Source organism: Bubalus kerabau, chromosome 12 (assembly GCF_029407905.1).
Source record: "Bubalus kerabau isolate K-KA32 ecotype Philippines breed swamp buffalo chromosome 12, PCC_UOA_SB_1v2, whole genome shotgun sequence".
NCBI lineage: Eukaryota > Metazoa > Chordata > Mammalia > Artiodactyla > Bovidae > Bubalus > Bubalus kerabau.
The window spans coordinates 56,849,504-56,857,468 of NC_073635.1; the positions used below are offsets into that span (position 1 = coordinate 56,849,504).

Here is a 7,965-nt window from a genome sequence, read left to right on the forward strand (position 1 = left end):
GTTCTGCTTTATGTATCTATCATGCATTAAAAAAAAAAAATCATGCTACATTTTAAATACTGCAACAGGTCTGAAGTTTTGCATCACAGAATATTATATTATCATTTTCCCTGATCCCATTTTACTCCTGAACTTATTCCCCTTATATCATTTACTTTTCTAGGCATGTTAGGGCTGAAAGTCCTCGCTCTTTGTGCAATACCCATGAATCAATATCCTTTATTGTACAAAAGCAATTGAGAGTGGTCACCAGTGAATTGCTCTTTTTGGCTACTCCAGGGAAAGACTATTTTCTTTTTTAATTATTATTTCTTATTTCCACTAAAGAAAAAACACTCTGTATAGAAATATAGAAAAATAAAACCCAGATTTATTACAAGTCACTAGTAGGAATTTTTCCATTTTTTAATTTGTTTTGATATCATGTGGTTGGAAGAAACAAAAATTCAGAATCAACAGTTCTAATCTCTAAGTTTTGTTATACCCTGTGCAACTTACACCATCACCATGACATTCAAGCATGAAAAAAAGTAAGTTCAATCACCTACTTGATGACATCTTGGCAAATGTCAATCAAAAGTGTCATGACTAAATTCAATTGTATTACAGAGTTGAGGCAAATCTCTTTGTGTCAGTTAAACACAGATTTCTTATCCATTTTAATGCTAGATGATTGACTGTCTCAAACTATATTAAATTATTAATTAAGAAGGACTATGAGGTGTGTTTTCCATTTCCTCCATATCACTATCCATCCGTTCTCTAATCTGTAAATAAAAGGCCAGACAAGAAGTTTCCTATGATAATTTCCCTCTAAATTGTTGTAGCTGTAGCTGTCGCATCCAATTCCTTGCAACCCCATGGGCTGCAGCCAGGCCTCAGGGTCCTTCACTGTCTCCCAGAGTTTGCTCAAACTAATGTTCACTGAGTCAGTGATGTTATCTAACCATCTTATCTCCAATTGTCTCCTTCTCCTCCTGCAAGAAAGTTTCAGGAAACTTTCCCAGCATAAGGGTCTTTTCCAATGAGTCAGTTCTTTGCATCAAGTGGCCAAAGTATTAGAGCTTCAGCTTCAGCATCAGCCCTTCCAACGAATATTCAGGATTGATTTTCTTTAGGAGTGATTGGTTTCATCTCCTGGCAGTCCAAGGGACTCTCAAGAGACTTCTCTAACACCACAATTCAAAAGCATCAATTCTTTGGCTCTCAGCTTTCTGTATGGCCCAACTTAATATTTCTAATTTTGTGTAATAGTTTCAATTTTGTTCACCAAAATAACAGAGATAAATGAAAAATTTATCTTGTTAACTTCCCCCTTATCTGAAACTAAATTTTAGTTAATTCCATAGAAAGCTCAACAAGAGAATTTCTAGAAAAAGTACTTAATCTGGAACATCTAAATTTATGGCAACTTGAGTTTTCTTTTCTTTTTGTTTGTGTTTTTCAAGGAAAATTTAATAACAAGGTAGATAACATATGTTTATCTAACATGTATGTTTCTATCACGGAAGCTAAAGCAAAATATCCTGTTAATTGGGTAATTTATGGCCCCTGTACGAAGAAGGCAATGGCAACCCACTCCAGTACTCTTGCCTGGTGGAGCCTGGTAGGCTGCAGTCCATGGGGTCGCTGAGGGTCGGACACGACTGAGCGGCTTCACTTTCACTTTTCACTTTCCTGCATTGGAGAAGGAAATGGCAACCCACTCCAGTGTTCTTGCCTGGAGAATCCCAGGGACGGGGAAGCCTGGTGGGCTCCTGTCTATGAGGTCACACAGAGTCAGACATGACTGAAGTGACTTAGCAGCAGCAGCATGGCCCCTGTATGTGTGTGCACTGCAGGGCAATTTCAAATATACTGTGATTATAATTTTAGAACTTCAGAATCTGAATAAGTACCACAGTTCTCACCTTTTTTATATGTAAAAAGAAAATACTTTGAAAATTCTTTGAAGCTTGGACAAAAATTCTTTTTTTTTATTTTATTTATTTTTTTTCTTTATTTATTTATTTTTTTAATTTAATTTTATTTTTTAAACTTTACATAATTGTATTAGTTTTGCCAAATATCAAAAATTCTGTAGCTATATTCTTAGATCGTTCTGTAGAGTCTTCACGATTCAGATGATACAAGGGAAGCTTCAGATCAGTGTTTTAGAGAATTCGTTTCACCTCTCATGATCTCATTAATCAGGAGAATGTTGGTGGCAATAACAGTGCAGAAGTGAAGAAGCTGTTTCTACACAAAATAGCTATCCCATATGTCTACTTCTTCTGCTACCCCTGGCTCACCTGTGTTCAAGTCCACATCCACAAGTAGACCTGATTCCGAATGTTCTGCTTGAATTTTAACTGTTTCCAAAGGTTTAAAACCAGAATGCTGAACAAGAATTTGGGGATAATGAGCAAGGCATCGGTAAATGCATTCCAAGTTGGGTCCTGACTTTTACACTGGGCTTGTATTTAATCAAGACTTCTGCCATTGCTTATCCACTCCACTAGTGCCTGGAATTACAAAGTCATCATCAATAGCATTTTTATTAGCCCTCAAGGCATTTATGATTGCACCTTTGATTTGAGTAAGTGTGTGCTTATTTGGTCCTTTGATCAATAATGTGAGAGGACAATGACCGTTTAATTTCTCAACAAAGGTGAACTTCTTTTCTTCTGATGGATATTCATAGACAAGTCCTGCACATCCCAAACAATCAGGATTTGGGCCACCAAGAGAATTTAGGGCTAGCCCACCATAAGCAAGAGCCAGCCTTTCCGTACTTCTTTTAGCTCTTCTCAGATCTAGTCTGCCTCTTTTCAAAAGCATCTAATAAAATGGTATCAATTTCCTTTCAACGAAGAACAGCAAATTCTTTATCCGAATCACTACAGACTTTCTTTTTCAGGTCTATTATTTTTTGACTCTGTCTTCAATGAATTTTGTTTTAGCTCTTACTAGTTTCTCCTTCTCCTCTCTACTCTTGTTTAAAAAAAAAACAAACAGAATTCACCTCTTTTTTTTTTTTCATATTCTAATAACACCACATTGTATCTGAGGATGCACACCTCTTTCACTATCTTTTTCATATCAGGATGCTGTGCCCCATAGTCCAAAACAAGACCTCTGATTAAGCCTGGATTGGTTTCAGGTTTATGTTTCATTCCCATGATCTCAACCATGATGAGGTCAATAGGTTCATCTTTTCTTCTTATGCCCAAAATAGAGTTCACTGTAACCTCTGTTAAGACATCAGCAAGTTCAGCATGAACTTTAGTTCATAGAGATATTCAGGGCACATCTATCTATAAGTGTTTCCTTGTCCATCTCTTTGTTTACTTTGTTCCAAAAACTGAAGTGCATTTCCTTTGAAGCTTCAAATACTTTTGTAATTATTCTGGGATGAAGATCTTCAAACATGTAGAGAGCCATGTGCTTTCAGTTCAGTTCAGTTCAGTCGCTCAGTCTTGTCCAACTCTTTGCGACTGCATGAATCACAGAAAGCCAAGCCTCCCTGTCCATCACCAACTCCCAGAGTTCACTCAAACTCATGTCCATCGAGTCGGTGATGCCATCCAGCCATCTCATCCTCTGTCATCCCCTTCTCCTCCTGCCCACAATCCCTCCCAGCATCAGAGTCTTTTCCAATGAGGCAACTCTTCACATGAGGTGGCCAAAGTATTGGAGTTTCAGCTTTAGCATCATTCCTTCCAATGAACACCCAGGACTGATCTCCTTTAGGATGGACTGGTTGGATCTCCTTGCAGTCCAAGGGACACTCGAGAATCTTCTCCAGCACCACAGTTCAAAAGCATCAATTCTTTGGTTTTCAGCTTTCTTTACAGTCCAAATCTCACATCCATATGTGACCACTGAAAAAAACCATAGTCTTGACTAGACGAACCTTTGTTGGCAAAGTAATGTCTCTGCTTTTCAATATGCTATCTAGGTTGGTCATAACTTTCCTTCCAAGGAGTAAGCGTCTTTTAATTTCATGGCTGCAATCACCATCTGTAGTGATTTTGGAGCCCTCCCAAAAAAAGTCTAACACTGTTTCCACTGTTTCCCCATCTATTTCCCATGAAGTGATGGGACCAGATGCCATGATCTTCATTTTCTGAATGTTGAGCTTTAAGCCAACTTTTTCACTCTCCTCTTTCACTTTCATCAAGTGGCTTTTTAGTTCCTCTTTACTTTCTGCCATGTGCTTTAGGAGCTCTCTAATGATTAGGACACTGGCAGTATACCATCCACAGTTTTGTCATCCTGGGCTGTTGCTACTTTGGCTGTTAAGGAGGTTGTCAGGTATTGAATTTGCAATTTATGAAGAAGCACATTTCCATCTTTAGTAGCTTGATGTCTCCAGCACCAGAAGCAAGCATCTTCATGGTGCCCTTAAGTTCCAGGTTGATCCTCAGCACGTCCTACATCCCTTGAACCCCTGCACTGCACTGATATTGACCACCAATGCTGCTTGGGCTCAGGCCACCTCGGCCTTGGGGTTTAGGATTTTCACAGCCCCCATACAGCTATGGGGATCCAGCAGAGTAAGATAAGGGTCCTGGCATATGGAAAGCCCTGAGGCAGTTCAGTGTGACCAACAACTTACTTTTTCTTTACTCCAAATTCAGAATTCTTTATACAAAGTATCAGTGAGTTTCTAATTGCCAAATTCAGCTAGCCTTTGCTGAATTGATCTTACCCTATCTCTTTGCTGAGGTAGCTTCATAATACATTTTCTATAATGCTTCTCTATGCTTGATATCTTTATCCTCTGGTTCTTCTCTCTGTGATGGTTCCTTTGTAATATCACCATCTGTCTCTGCTAGTACTTTTTATCTATGCAATTACATGCTGCTTATGCATCAGTTATTCTTAAAAGTGTATCTGCACCCTTTATTCCTCACCTTGCTTTCTAGATACTCACACATATCTGGTGGTGGGTCATATCTGTATTTTTTACAAGCTACTAAAATCTCTCCCTGACCTTACTGGATATCACTATTCCCCACTCTCCTTATACATGTTCTGCATCCTAACTCTATCTTCATCAATAGTACTATCCTCCAGTCACTAGGCCAGATCTGAGACTACCCTCCTATTCCTCAAGCCTCACAACTGGTCACTTTAACTATACCTCAGGGTCACTCAAATCACAGTTCCTGTCTCTGAGGTTATCTTTGTTCACTGAAGTTTTATGCTTTCAGGGTGAGTTTTCTACAAATCAATATCATCAAGCCCTTCTACTAACCCCTGAGTTTCTTCCCAAGACCTTGACAATGAAGAACAAGTACCTCTGGATGGTAAACAAGACTTTACATGACCTGAGCTTCACTAACTCTCCAGGTATCTACTATTGATTCCATTTTCTATCCCACTCTTTTGACAAAAGCAAAATAATTTTCTGTTCTTTCTTGGCCCCTAGTCTTTTTTCACAGTTTTCATCCATTTTCAGTGTTGCTCTAAAAAAATCTAATAAAAGTCTGTATATTCTCCTTATCCTTCTGTAAATGCTAAGGCAGTCGATTTACCACTTTTTTTTTTTTTTTTGGTATATTGTTCTCCTCTTTAGAAAAGAGTATTCAGATGAAATGTATGTTTTCAAACAACCAATAGGGGCAAAGATCTGTATTAAATGTACCTTGACATTTATTTCTCTTTATGCTTTTTTCTTCTACAAGACATACACAATTCTTTATAATTCTTCACTTTTATGGAGAGAGCCTTTTTGTTACATTTGTAAGCTTTAGAAAATTATAATATGAATCATTACCTTTCCCTGGGTTATATGGAGAAATTGCATAATTTTGATTCAATGTTTTCTATTGACACCAGCCATTTTTAAGCATAGTCACTATCATTTGAAGCCTGAATGCGCCAATACCCATTCTATGAAACAATGACTCAAAAATATCTTCCATACTCAAATAAATGTTAGAAATGCTGTGTTAAAAGTCAGTAGATGTTTTTGGTGTAGGAAATCTTAAATTTGTTGTTTTATTCATGTTCCCTTTGAATATTCAGGAGGGAGATATACAATAATAGAGTGCTTCACAAACATATTTCATCAAATAATATTTTTAAATGACAACTATTTCCTTCTATCAAATGGATTTCTGGCAGTTATTATCATGTATCAAACCAACATCAATTTTGAAAATGCTGATCTAATTTTTAACCTTCTAAACTGTCAGAAGGTATTCCTTGGACTCATTTAATTAGCAAGTCCTAAATGTTATATGAAGTTAATCTTCCATAGGAAGATAAGATCATTAGGAAATGTTGCCAAATCTATCATATTTATGTTGTGGAAATGGCTAGATGATAACTCTTGTCTTTCTTGATAACCTACTATATATTAAGGATCATGGGTTTTATAGGGAGGAAGAGATCTAGACACTATGGACATCCAGTTAGTAAGATGCAAGTTTTACTTTACAGGAGCTTCTGTCTGCTCTGGTATTTCTAGGTAGGTTTCTTATTTTAGTGTTGGCAGTATCTGGTGGAGATAAAGATGCCTAATGGCAGATTCTGTTCTTTCACAAGTGCTGGACATGATATCTGTAAGAATCTAGGTGACAAAATATGATAGTATACAACAGAGGTGGTGATATCCAATAAAATGCAAAGGGAATGCTCCAGTTTAGCATACAGGATATCCTTGAGCATCTGGGACACTTCAAGGACTCTAAAAATAGCATAGAATATAAGAAAATAAAAAATTTCCTGGGTGAAAAAGTAGGGACAAAAGTGAATATACTTAGCTATAACAAGAAAATGAAATAATGCCATTTGCAGCACTATGACTGGATTTAGAAATTACCACACTAAGTGAAGTCAGTCAGAAAGAGAAAGACATATACCATATGATAATACTTATATGTGGAATCTAAAAATATGACACAAATGAACTTACTTATGAAGCAGAAGCAGACTCACAGACACAGAGAACAGACTTCTGGTTACCAAGGAGGAGGGAGAGGGAAGAAGGAGGATTAGGAATTTGGGAAAAACAGATGCAAGCTATTATATTAGGATGGATAAACAACAAGGTCCTACCATATAGCACAGGGAGCTATATTCAATATCCTATGACAATACATTATGGAAAATAATATATATATATATTTATATATATAAAATAATATATATACAACTGAATCACTTTGCCGTAAGCAGAAATTAACACAACAGTGTAAATCAACTATACTTCAATGTGCCTGTTAAGTCGCTGCAGCTGTGTCTGACTCGGCAACCCTATGGACTGTAGCCTGCCACGGTTCCTCTGTCCATTGGATTCTCCAGGCACGAATACTGGAGTGTGTTGCCGTGCCCTCCTCCAGGAGATCTTCTGTACTCAGGGACTGAACCTGCATCTCTTACTTCTACCTGCATTGGCAGGTGAGTTCTTTACCACTAGCTCCACCTGGGAATCCCCTATACTTCAATAAGCTAAACTACACAAAAAGTGAATAGACTCTATGTTCCTCCATTTGATGCATATCTTAGGGCCTGAGATGTCCCATCGAGTATTTTCAGCAGCAACAATAGAGTGATGCTTAAAACATAGTCCTTGGCATTAATGGCTCTCAGTTTGAAGCCAGTTTGTACCAATAAGTGCGAGACTAGTAGTTACATGGATAAGTAGGTAGCTTTGAGGAAAGTGTCAATCAAGTATAATGTGTCATCTGAAACCTTTCAGAGCACTGTATTCATGCTAGGCACCTCAGAGTAAAAACCTTAAAATCAACTGACAAAGGTATAAAAGAAACAAAGTAATTGGTCTATCAGAGAAAAAGGAACAAGTCTTCTGAATAATTTCTTCAAATATAACATCTTCTGCTATAATCTTTCACTGGAAGATTTAGCTACCTAATGAGAAATATCTTCTTGTTTCTCATTTGGTTATTGTTTTGTCCTCAGTTGTAACTAAGGGTTCTGGTCCTATTATTCTACTGAATGTTTTAACCCTCA

The 7,965-nt window shown here is 37.4% G+C and overlaps 1 pseudogene; it reads right to left on the minus strand.

The window, feature by feature from the left end:
- Positions 1 to 2,145: 2,145 nt before the first annotated feature.
- Positions 2,146 to 4,516, minus strand: LOC129624238 (T-complex protein 1 subunit zeta-like; annotated as a pseudogene).
- Positions 4,517 to 7,965: the final 3,449 nt, after the last annotated feature.